This window comes from Gossypium hirsutum, chromosome D04, assembly GCF_007990345.1.
Source record: "Gossypium hirsutum isolate 1008001.06 chromosome D04, Gossypium_hirsutum_v2.1, whole genome shotgun sequence".
In the NCBI taxonomy this organism is placed as follows: domain Eukaryota; kingdom Viridiplantae; phylum Streptophyta; class Magnoliopsida; order Malvales; family Malvaceae; genus Gossypium; species Gossypium hirsutum.
In genome coordinates, this window is record NC_053440.1 from 39,957,205 (window position 1) to 39,969,643 (window position 12,439).

General features: G+C 32.6%; 1 pseudogene; it reads right to left on the reverse strand.

Annotated features, from left to right (window-relative positions):
- Window positions 1-1,866: 1,866 nt before the first annotated feature.
- LOC107898242 (uncharacterized) lies at window positions 1,867-3,836 on the reverse strand (annotated as a pseudogene).
- Window positions 3,837-12,439: the final 8,603 nt, after the last annotated feature.

Consider the following 12,439-nt stretch of genomic DNA (forward strand, 5'->3'; position numbering starts at 1 on the left):
CATACTGCATACAAGACATTCTGCATGGGGTTGGGATCTTGTATTGGAGGAAGTGATTGATATGTGAGGGTCGCACAGTTCGCATGAGACAACTTTGGACCCACTGATGGCTTTTAGCCGATTATGTGATTGGCAGCTCTGCTGCAATATTGGCTAGTGCTGGAACTGGTGCTACATAAGGAGTGTAGGGATGGGTGGGTTGATTTAATCCCCACAGGAGTGTAGGGTTGGATAGGAGATGGAGTGCAGGGTTGGTATGGGTATTTATGCATTACATATACTGATTCTGATATTGAGATGGGCTTAGGCCCAGATATATGTGATATATGCCTTTTGATATGGGCTCAGGCCCAACCAAGGCTGATGGGGGCTAAGGCCATTTGCCACCGTTACTGTAATGGGCTAAGGCCCACCCTGATACTATTATTGTTAAGGGCTTAGGCCTAGACTGATTCTGTTTCTTTAATAAGGGGATTACACACTGAGTTTTCCTAAACTCACCTCGTTTTTAACCTTTTAGGTAATACCCAGCGTTAGACAGTTCGGAGCTGCGACGGACTCAAAGAGGGCCACACAACTGCACATGTTTTATTCTGTTTTACTCATTTACTAAAGGACTTTGATTTTGATTGGAGTTGTAATAAGGCCTTTATAATTTCTGGATTCTAAATTTGGGATTTGATGTGATTGTGATTTATATCTACTAGAAGTAGAACACGGTTTTCCAAAACAATAACTGTTTTCTAACACTACGTTTCCGCAACTCAATTTTTAAAATATCACATTTTCATAAATCATTTGCTTTAACTTAAGCTTCCGCAACAACAAGGTTTTGAAGGTGATAACTTTTTAATAAACCTCGATTGAAAATAAAAAAAAAACGCAAACTGAGGTTTTATACAAGTTTTAAATGGCAAGAATTTTGAAATTTCAAGAAGGGTTTTAATGAAAACATGATTTTTGAAAAACACTTCAATGTGACACGTCAGATCCGGGCCTAACTTCTAGGCCGGGTTTGGGGTGTTACAGAAAGTGTAATTTTAGAACCCTATTTCTATAAACTAAACTTGTGGAAATATATTAGATGTAAATAGGGATTAAAGAAGTAAATATGCCCCTAGAAACTATAGATGGCTAATTAATTAAGTGATTATGTATGTTTATATTATATAAAACATTAGTTAATTTTATTTATAAAATGAAAATTTATTAAATTAAAGAAAAGATAATGGTTTGGTGAATATGAAAGAGAAAGCATTCTTTCTTTTTTCACTTTAAAATTTTGAAACCACATAAGGAGAACGAGGAGATGCACGGTTAGGATTTCAAAATTTCAAGCTCAAAACTAGCATGCTCAATTTAGTCATTTTCTTGTAAATTTTCTATTTTCGGAATCCTGGGAGCTTAAACTAGCTGACCCATGTCTTATTTTTTGGTATTGATAAATAATTAGGAAGTTGTCATTGATAAATAATTGAAGCTTTTGGTGTTATTTTGATAGGTTTTACATTGGGAGTTGAAAAGGACTAAATTGTACAGTCAATTGATGATTTTGTGCAATAGGGACTAAATTACACAAATTTTGAATTTTGTGGTAGAAATTAGAAGGCATAATTACAAAAAAAACCCTCAATGTTTGGGGGCTTTCGGTTTTGTACCCTTGACCTTTTTATTTTTTGATTGACACCCTCAATATTACGATTTTTAAGAAATCAGCCCAGTTTTAACGATCAACTCATGTTGACCGTTAACCAAACTGTAGGTCAACATAATAGCCCATGTGCATGCCGCATAAGCGCACGACGTCATAAATGACGTCATCTATTTAACAATTTTTTTCTCTCATTTTCTCTCTTGCCCTTCTTGTTCACCATTGTTGCTTCTATATACAAGATAATTACCTTTGTATATGTGGGGCAATAATAGTTAAATAGTATGGCTTAATATTCTATAATTAGACCTGCCATTAGGGCTTTATACAGAATCCCCTTTCTTCATTTAGTAGTTTGGTAATTAACCGATATTGGTGGGGGTGTTGATGGGCTAAAGCTTTGGATTTTGTTGTTGTTGTTACTATTCTTGAGGTAATTTCAATGGTTGCTACTACTGTTGTATGAATCCTCTAAATCTGATGCCATTCCCATTTGCCTCTTCTTCTTCTTGAAATCCATTGAATTTCTAACTATCTGCAATGTTCAGATAACATTCAAAACTTGCGAATTGACCCAATAAATGCATTGCAAAAGTCAAACATAATGTAAAAATTTGGGAGCTTCACTTGCCCTCAACAGTTTTCTCAGCTACCAAACAACACCATTGACTTGCCAAGAAAATTTAATTAGAAAGTGCAAAAGAGAAGAGTGGTGGGTTTTTTTTTTGGTTACCTTGCAACGGAGAGAGCAGAATTTGGATTTGTTGACAAGGCTACGCTCATAGACTTCACAGGTTTAGATGACACCCTTTCCTGGCCTTGACTGTGACCTTTTGTTGATGAAAACAACCTTAGCACTATTGATAACATATGTTTGAACTCCAATTATGTTTAGGTATTTTTGTATCTTTGACACCCTTATCACATCATGGTATGAAGACCTTCTTATCTGTCAAAACACACACATTAACAAATCCAAATTAATGCTCAATTTCTATAATGAATGAGTAAATAATAGAAAAATCCTATGGGATTGGTTAACAATATCAATTTTTTATCTATGGTAAATCTCGTAAAGGTCTTTTTGTCAAGAAAAATGGTGTTTGGCAAGAAAGAAAATGAGAGAAAAAAAAGGCAGACGGCAGTGGGGAAAAAATAATGATTTTAAGCTGAAAATGTGGTGTGGGTTTACAAAAATTACACAAAAGCATGATTATAATCATAGTAATAGAGATTCTTGTAGATGAAATGAGCCAACCATATGTTTTGAAGAAGAAAAATGGTGTTTGGCAAGAGAGAAAATGAGAGGAAAAAAATGGCAGCAACCATGTGTTTGACAAAAGAGAAAATAAGAGAAAAATTTTGTTAAATAGATGACATCACCTATGACATCGTGCACTTATGTGGCATGCCACATGGGCTATTATGTTGAGCTATAGTTTGATTAACAGTCAACTCATGTTGACCGTTAAAACTAGGCCGATTTCTTAAAAAATCGTAATGTTGAGGGTGTCAATCAAAAAATAAAAAGGTCAAGGGCACAAAACCAAAAGCCCCCAAACGTTGAGGTTTTTTTGCAATTATGCCAAATTACAAATAGGAAGTTAAATTAAGCCTAGAGTGAAATCAACATAAAAAAATGGAGGTTAAATTTGAAAGTTATGTTAGTTACGATTTTAGGGACTAAATTGAGTAAAATGAAACATTTGTATAAAATAACAATTGAATGTGAAAATGGCTATGTATTGATAATTTTATATGTTTATTTTAAACTGAAGCTAACGTTGACTCGAGTTCCTCAAAAAAGAAAGGAAAAGATAAAGTTGTCGATGAATAGCTCGGAGTTTATGGTTTGTGTTTCTATAATCCGAACTATCTCAATTGTTGCATTTTACATTGCATTGTATGGTAAGTTCATAAGGTGAGTTATAATTGATTCAGAGAGTTGAAATGATGTAATTGAATTGGTTATTTATATTAAGGACTGAATTGAATAGATTTAGAAATATTAAATATTATTTGAAATGTTGAATTTTCTAATGTTGTGATGAAATATGTTGTTATATATGGGAATTATGGATTGGTTGATTGAGATTGTGATGTGAAAATGAAGAAGTGCTTAAAAATGCATGTGAGAAACTATTACCCTATTAACTGTTCGAGCAAGGTCGGGGATAATTGGCATGCCATAGGATAGGAAGAGTTTAGGGTTATATGGCTACATGTCGGGGAGTGCTGGCACCCCATTTTTCAGTTATACCGACTACTGTTGGGCACATTTATTTGTCAATTTTTACCGGCTAGCGCAGGGCACAACTTATTATTTCGGATTTATTCGACAGGCATTAGGTGCCATATTGGTGTGTTGTTTGGATCCGCGTATCTATCTGAGTCTGAGTCTGAGTCTTAGTCATGTTAATAGGGAACTAAATGGAAATCGGAATAACGGTATGTGAAGTGAATAGAAATAAAGATGTTTATGATCTTTGAATGCATACAATGGAAATTGAGATGGAATGAGATATTAATGCTCGATATTTCAAGGGATATGAAATGGAAGTTTGATGTTTCATATTAGTGTTTATGTTAAATTTGGATAGTTAGCTATGAAGTAGTAAAAGTTTACATGTTAAATTACATTTCATCTATTACTTTTAACTCATGTATTTGAATGTATTATATTATGTTTTAATGTTTGAATTACAAAAATTCCACTGAGTTATACTTAGCACACTGTTTTGTTTTCCATGCGTAGGTTAAGTACTTTTTGGTTCAATTGTCAACTTTAGCATCCAATGGCAACCCTAGACTCAAGTTTTGGTGATGATTTTGGTTTGGTCATGGCATGTACCTAGGAGAGTTATGTGGTTGTATATGTTATGCTTTGGATGAATTTGGCATTTTGAATATTATTTGAATGTGTGCATATCTATAATTTTTGTAATGATCTTTGTAGTTGATAACTTGGTTAATGGGTTTAGGTATGTATGTTATAATGCTTATATGGCAAGTAGGTAATATGTTTTGACATATGCTTAGTAAATGAATGGTATGCCTATGCTAAGTTTGAATGGATTTAGTAAGGCTTTGTACATGCTTGTATGGTTGATATTGAATCATTATAAGGTGTTATTGATGGTTAAATGTTGTATGTCATGTTAATTGTATTGAGGTGCCTTGGAAGGCATATTGGAATGGTTTGAATGTGTTGTTTTGTTTGAATTTGAGTTGATGAATTGAGGTGTCAATTGTGGCATATTGTTTAGACACTTAGGTTGGTTGTTATAAGTGATGTTTTTGGTATGATAATGATGCTTTTGAATTGGTTGAAAGTTGGTATAATATGTTTCTTGTGGCATAAGTGATATAAGGTTAAAAGCTTGTTTTGAAAGGTTCCTACAGGTATACACGACTAGACACACAGTTGTAAGTTTTGTATGTTTTAGGTGATTTTAGTGCAAATGGCCTCAATTTGTTACACGGCTCAACAACACGACCATGTGACATCTTTTGAGTTTTTACACTTTTGATCTACACGGCATTAGTGAGTTACATGGTTTGTTCGCACGGCCGTGTGACTCCAACCCCACACGGCATCAGGCTATTGCACATCTTGCCCACACGGCCGTGTGTCCAATGCCACATAGCCTCAGCCTTCTACATGGTCAGGGGACACGGTCGTCTAACCCCTATTTATAGAATTTTCCTATATTTTTATTTTTGTTTCAAATTGATCCCTGTTTGTTGCCGGGTTGATTTTAAGCTTTTGTAACCTTGATATAAATATAAATTTTGTTGTAATGCTTTTTATACTTGATTATATATAATGTACGCATACTTAATTGAAATTTTGAATTATAAATTTCCTGTAAATGATTCGTATTTGTCTGTAGCATTCTATTACTTGGGTTTGACGATCGAACTAGGTAAGAGGTGTTACAGTAAGTCCATATGAAATTTAATTAACTTACCTCGATAATTTAATAAACTAAACATTTAACATGTTAATAAGGCAATTTGACATTCTTTGGCACATTTTGAGATAGCTAATGCAGAACACCATTTACAATCAATAAGTTAGTAAAACTTTCATACAATGAACTTGTAACAACAATCATATACAATAATTCACATTAGAAGCATATATAATTCAATTCATATCTAGTCCATTTCAATATTTACATTTCATTAGATTAGTGTTTTGTCTGAGGAAATTATAGTAAATTGAACACGAATACACAGGATTATATTGCTCACACAAGTTGATAGTGATTAGGGTTGCTCACTTTTATGAATTTTTCTAACACAAGCTGAGATCGTATCGAGGTTACAATCTAGGCTAAACCAACGATGCATATAAACCAAAGATTTGCAACAAATTTTGGGTCTTATATAACCATGTAAATTTTTGATCCATTTCATATTTGACCTTAATTGCTTTCCATACGTATCCTAATCTTTTACTAAGTTCACACTGGCATCATTATTATGATCATATCATTTCAAACCTTTTTATCAGAATACATGTCACACAAATCCTGTAAACATGTAACATTTATATCAGTACCTTATACCCTTTCGTATAACCAACATTTTCACGTTTTACAATTAAGTCCACAAATAGCTAAATAAGTCAATTTCCATAAAGCCACTTAAATATAAACATAAAATTGAAACAAATACAATTCAAATTATTCAATTTCCATAAACTCACTTAAATATAAACATAAAATTGAAACAAATATAATTCAAAAAATAATTTAGTAAGTTCCATATGAACTTACCTGAAAAAACAAAAATAACTGAGACTTTAAGGACTAATTGACAATTTCTACTTTTCCCTAATTATCTTCGATTTGGTTTAATTTCCTATCTATACAATATTCAATTCAATTTATCAATACAAAACATTTATATCATCTTGTATTATGCATGAATAGTTCAATTTAATTTTTTTAAAGCCCTAAAATTTTCATTTTATTCAATTAAATCCTTAAAATTTAAATTGTGATAACTTTCAATTTTAAGCTTCGGTTTCAAAACATATCCCAATACGTCCTTTTAGGAACCTATATTATCTATTACTACAAAAATTTCACAACAACTATACAATTTATACACTTTGTTCCTTTTGAACAAAACTTGCATTTAAATTTTACAATCTAATTCTTTTTCACATCAAAACTTAAAATCTATAAATTTAACACCAAATTCTTCAAGAAATCAACAATGGAAACTTCATTAAACTTTAAAATTTTGAAAAATTGGTACATGGGCTAGCTAAATCAAGCTCTCATAACTTAAAAAACATAAAACATACAAGAAAATGACTAAATTGAACTCTCAAATTAGGGTCAAAAGTTTTGAAAGCTCAAACCCTATTCCTTCTTTTTGTATTCCATGGAGAATAGGAAGATAAGCAAATTGATTTCTTTTTCTTTTAATTTTGTCTTTTATACTTAGTTTAATTTTTAATTAATCTTAATTAATTTAATTAAACTTTAATTAATTAACCATAAGTAGTTTAAAAGGGTTTAATTGCTCAATTGGTCCTTTGGTCATTTAAAAATATATAGCGATAAAATTTTATAATTTAGTCCCTATACCTTAATTAACTATCAATTTGGAAAATTTATTGGACCAAAATTTAATATGTTTCTATACTAACCTCATAAATATTAATATTTAATTTTTACAGACTTAAAGTACGAAAATAGGGTTCTAAAACTATTGTTTTCGACACTACTGAAAATCGAGTTGTTACAGAAAGGCATGTAAATGGTGGCTAACTCTCACGCATCATGTGCCAATGAATTAGGCTGCTTAGACATTCTTCAAGTCCAAGTTTCAAAAGAAGAATGTTGGTGAATTATATTTAGAAGATCAGAAACAAGAATTTATAATGTTCTAGCAGGAAAATTAAAATTGGAGTTGTTAAGTATAGTGATATATATATCTCTTCCAAGTCTTTTGAGACAAACAATGCTCGTTGATTAAGTGTGCAAGCGATGCTCAATAGAAATCCAGATAATCTGTTAATCATGTTATTTTTTTTATTCTGATGTAATTCTAGGAATGAACTGGTTGAACAAGCAAAGTGTGATTCAAGACTATCGTAAGAAGTTCTCTATTCAAGTCCTAAAAGTGAAATTATTGAAGTCAAAAGCATAAGATCAAGTGATTCTACTCATATCATATCATCAGTTCGAGCTAATAAGCTTTTTAATCAAGGTTGTGAAACATATATGATTTGTCCTATTAACTCGAACTCGATGAAAGCTAAACGAGTAAGATCCAGACAGTATGCGAGTTCCCATAAGTGTTTCAAGAAGAATTTCCAAGATTACCTCCTATTAGTGGGGATGAAATTGTAATTGAAATTTACTTGGGTATAGCTCCTATGTCAATTGCATATCGTATGAAGCTAACGGGATTAAAAGTGCTAAAAAATCAGTTGCAAGATGTCCTAGGCCACAGGTTTATACGTCCTAGTATATTGACCTAAGGAGCTCTAATATTGCTCGTTAAGAAGAAAGATGGGTCAAAGGGGCTCTGCATTGATTATTGAAAATTGAATAAGTGATGATCAAGAATCGTTATGCATTGTAGTGTATTGAAAATTTGTTTGATCAACTGAAAGGTGCATCAGTCTTCTCGAAAATCAATTTGAGATCATGATATTATCAGCTATAGGTGAACAACATTTCGTATGCGGTACGGATACTATGAATTTCTTGTGATGCCATTCGAGCTAACAAATGCACCTACAACGTTCATAGATCTCATGAATCGTATATTCCAATCGTATTTGGATCAATTTTTGGTGGTACTTATCAATGATATCTTGATATACTCGAGATCAGAGGCTGAGCATGATAAGCATCTGATAATCGTATTGCAAGTGTTGCATGAAAAGTAACTTTTTAGGAAGCTCAGTAATTATGAGTTCTGGTTATCTGAAGTGATTTTTCTAGGGCACATCATTTCGGCTGAAGGAATCAGGGTTGGTCCCAAAAAGGTTGAAGTTATCCTTCAGTGGAAGTCGCCAAAAAATGTATTAGAGATACGAAACTTCCTTGGCTTAGCTATATATTATAGGAGGTTCATAAATGGATTCTCTAAAATCGCCTTTCCTATGACAAAATTCCTACAAAAGAAAGTGTAGTTTGTGTGGAGTAATCAGTGTCAAGAGAGTTTTGAAAAGTTGAAGGCCATGTTGACAGAAGTGTTGATCTTGACCTTACTTGAATTCAGGAAAGAATTTGTGGTATTCAGTGATGCTTCATTGAAAGGATTAGGTTGTTTTCTAATGCAGGACAATAAAATAATTTTATATGTGTCTCGTTAGTTGAAACAAAATAAATGCAATTACTAGACGCATGATTTAGATCATGCCGTTGAGGTGTTTTTTTGTAAAGATCTGAAGGCACTACTTGTATGGTGAAAAGTGTCATATTTATACGAATCAAAAAATTTTCAAGTATCTGATCTCCTAAAAGGATCTAAATCTGATACATCATTGTTGGATTGAGTTGTTGAAAGATTATGATTGCGTAACCGATTACCATCTTGGGAAAACGAATGTTGTTGCTTATGCTTTGAGCTGAAAGTCAACAATTGGATTGAGAACGATGTTTCCTCAGCTTAGAATTTGTAAAGATGGAAAATTATCGACTAAGTTAAAAAAAATTAAACCCTTGTTGATTGATTAAATAAAAGAGACGCAATCTGTTGATGTCAAGTTAACGGAGAAATTAAAGCTTGCTCAGCAAGGCATGGTTAAAAATTTCAGCATTAATATGGATGATTGACTTCGGTTCCACAATCAAATTTGTGTTCATGATAATGTTGAGCTAAAGAAATTAATCTTGCACTTTGGTTGCAAGGGAAAGCTAAGTACCAAGTATATTGAACCGTATGAGATCATTAAAAGAGTTCGGCCGGTTGCCTACCATCGAAATCGTAAAAGATTCACGATGCCTTCCATGAATCTATGCTCCAAAGATATCGATTCAATCCTTCTCATATTATATCAGTGGAAGCAATTGAAGTTCAGTCTGATCTATCATATGAAGAAAAGTTGGTAGAGATTTTAGCTCAAGAAGTAAAAGAGCCAAGAAATAAGCGCGTTTCATTGGTGAAAGTCATATGGCTTAGTCATAGCATAAAAGAAGTGACCTAGGAACCGGAGGAGACAATGAAATCTCAGTGACCCCACCTCATTTCAGATAAATTTTGAAGACGGAATTTCTTAAGGGGGAAGAATTATAACGACCCTATTTCTATTAGTTTCGAAAATTTCAGTTTCAAAATCTCATTTTCATAAATCGAGTCCTTAAATATAGTATAAAATATATTAAATTTCGGTTAAGTAATTTAGCTTAAAAAGTGGTTAATTAAGGTCCAATGACTAAATTGCAAAAGTCCAATCACTATAGATTTTTAGTTAGGAAAAGACTTGAGGACCTAGATACCAATTATCCAAAGGATTAAAATGGTAAATGAACCAAAAGTTAACATGTATTATTCAATGGTAATGATGATAGGCATTTTTTTAAATTAAATAAAAAACATAATTAAATATGTTAATTAAGATTAATTAACAAGATAATTGTTGTATAAATAGAATGGTAGTGGAATGAAATATGAATATATCATATTCTTCCACCGCCCAAGGCTAGCAAAGAAAGAAAAACACCATTTTGGGGTGATAAGCATGGTCAGCAAATTAAAGGTAACCAAGTTATTTTTCATGTAATTTTTATAAATTTATGATCATGGGAGATTGATTTAGCTAGATTATGTATCAAGTTGTTCAATTTTTGAAATTTTGATAAGTTTCCGTTGTTGATAATTTGAGGAATTTGGCTTGAAATTGATAGAAATTTATGAAAAGGACTAAATTGTAAAGTTTAACAAGCTTGATTGTTAGCTTTGTTACATTAGGAACCAGATTGAATAAAATGAAAACATGTTCTGAAATTATTTTAGGAATAGAAAGTATAAGGTCCCTAATTTGTAAATGTGAAATCGGATTTTAATCCGAAGCTCTATATCGAAAGTTACGATTATCCCGAGTTTAGGGATTAAATTGAATAAATTGTAAAATGTGCTTGGATTTGTATTTGAATCTGAATTGAATGAAAATTAATATTGTTTAATTGTTGAATTATTATTCAAAGGTAAATATGACACTAGTTTGTTGAGAGGGAAAGGAAAAGCAATAACCGTCGACAAGTGACGCGAGATATCTCTTTGTAATTCTATGATTCGAGATCAATTTAATGTTGTATATTTATGATATTTGCATAATGTGACATTGAGGTGAGTTGAAAATGATTATTTAAAGTTAATTACTATGTTTAAGATTGAATAACGAGATAGTAGACTAAATTAAATAGAATAGAATTTGCATGAATTAATTTATATATGTTTCTAGATATAGAATTGAGCTGAACCATGTTATATGATTTGATGAAATATTAATGAATTGAAAATGACTAATCATGAATCAAAATATATAAAGAAATTGGAAAATTGGTTACCCTTTTAGTTGTTCAAACTAGTTTGGATATAGTTGGCATGCCATAGGGTCTGGATATTGATTGGAAGCCAACATTTTTGGGCAAACCAGAGTGGTAGATTGTACACATAAAGTCATCGTTGCCGTACAACCTGGGGTGACAAATTCGTTTATCGATTCTAGGTTCGTGTCTGGTTAATAGGGTTATATAAACATGATTTGGCTATATGGTAAACTAAAATGAAATGTGGTTGATTTGGTATAACTGCACACATATGAAATGCAATAGTCGACAGCATGTGTGTGACAGCCCTAAAGTGACCCTAGTCGGAAAGCGGTTTCGGGACCGCTAAACCGAGTCACCAAATTATTTGAATATGATATTTATTGTCTAAAATAAATGTGTGAAAATTTTAAGCTTCGATTTAGTAAATTGCATGTGAATTTAGTCAATAGGACTTATGTGTGACATTTTTGAAATGTGATAGATCAAAACATAAGGACCTATTAGTGCATGTTGAAAAAGGGGGGACTTGCATGTCAATTTTACCCCCCATCTAGTAGTGGCCGGCCATGACATTAGGATGGACAAAGGGTGATGGGCAAAACATGTCATAGACATGTTGTGTTGGTGCATCATGGGAGGAAACAATAAAATAAAATAAGGAGTATGGGTAATAAAATAATAATGGAAAGGTAAATGATGATGAAAAAAATTGTCTCATCCATGTTTCCCCCCCCCATTGCCGTGAATTGAAGAAAGAAAACAAAAAAAAAGTGTTCATTCTTGAACATTTTTGGCCGAATAGAGGAAAGAAAGGAAGGGGAAGAGCTTGAGAAAATCGGCTATGGTGGTTTGCTAGACTAAGGTATGTTTGATGTTGTCCTTGAGATTCATGCATGTTTTTAGTTGTTAGTTTGAGTTCTACCTAGCCCATGGTTTAAATCTTTGCTATGAGATGGAGATGATATTCGGCCATGGGTGTTGTCTTCTTGGTTGATGTTTGATGTTGTGGTGATGAGGCATGAAGATGAGTTAAGTTTCGGCTAAGGTGGATTTGTGTTGATGTCATTTGCATGCTAAGTGTAAAGCTTTGTAATGATACATGTGATGGTGATTGATGACTCTTGGATTTTCTTTTTGGCATTTTTGAGTTAGACATTAAGTTCTTTGTGTAACCCATGACCAAAATTGAATGGTATGGTGTCTTGATGCATTCGGCCATGGTAGAAAATAGATGTGAAATGGTAGTAAGGTGAAGTGC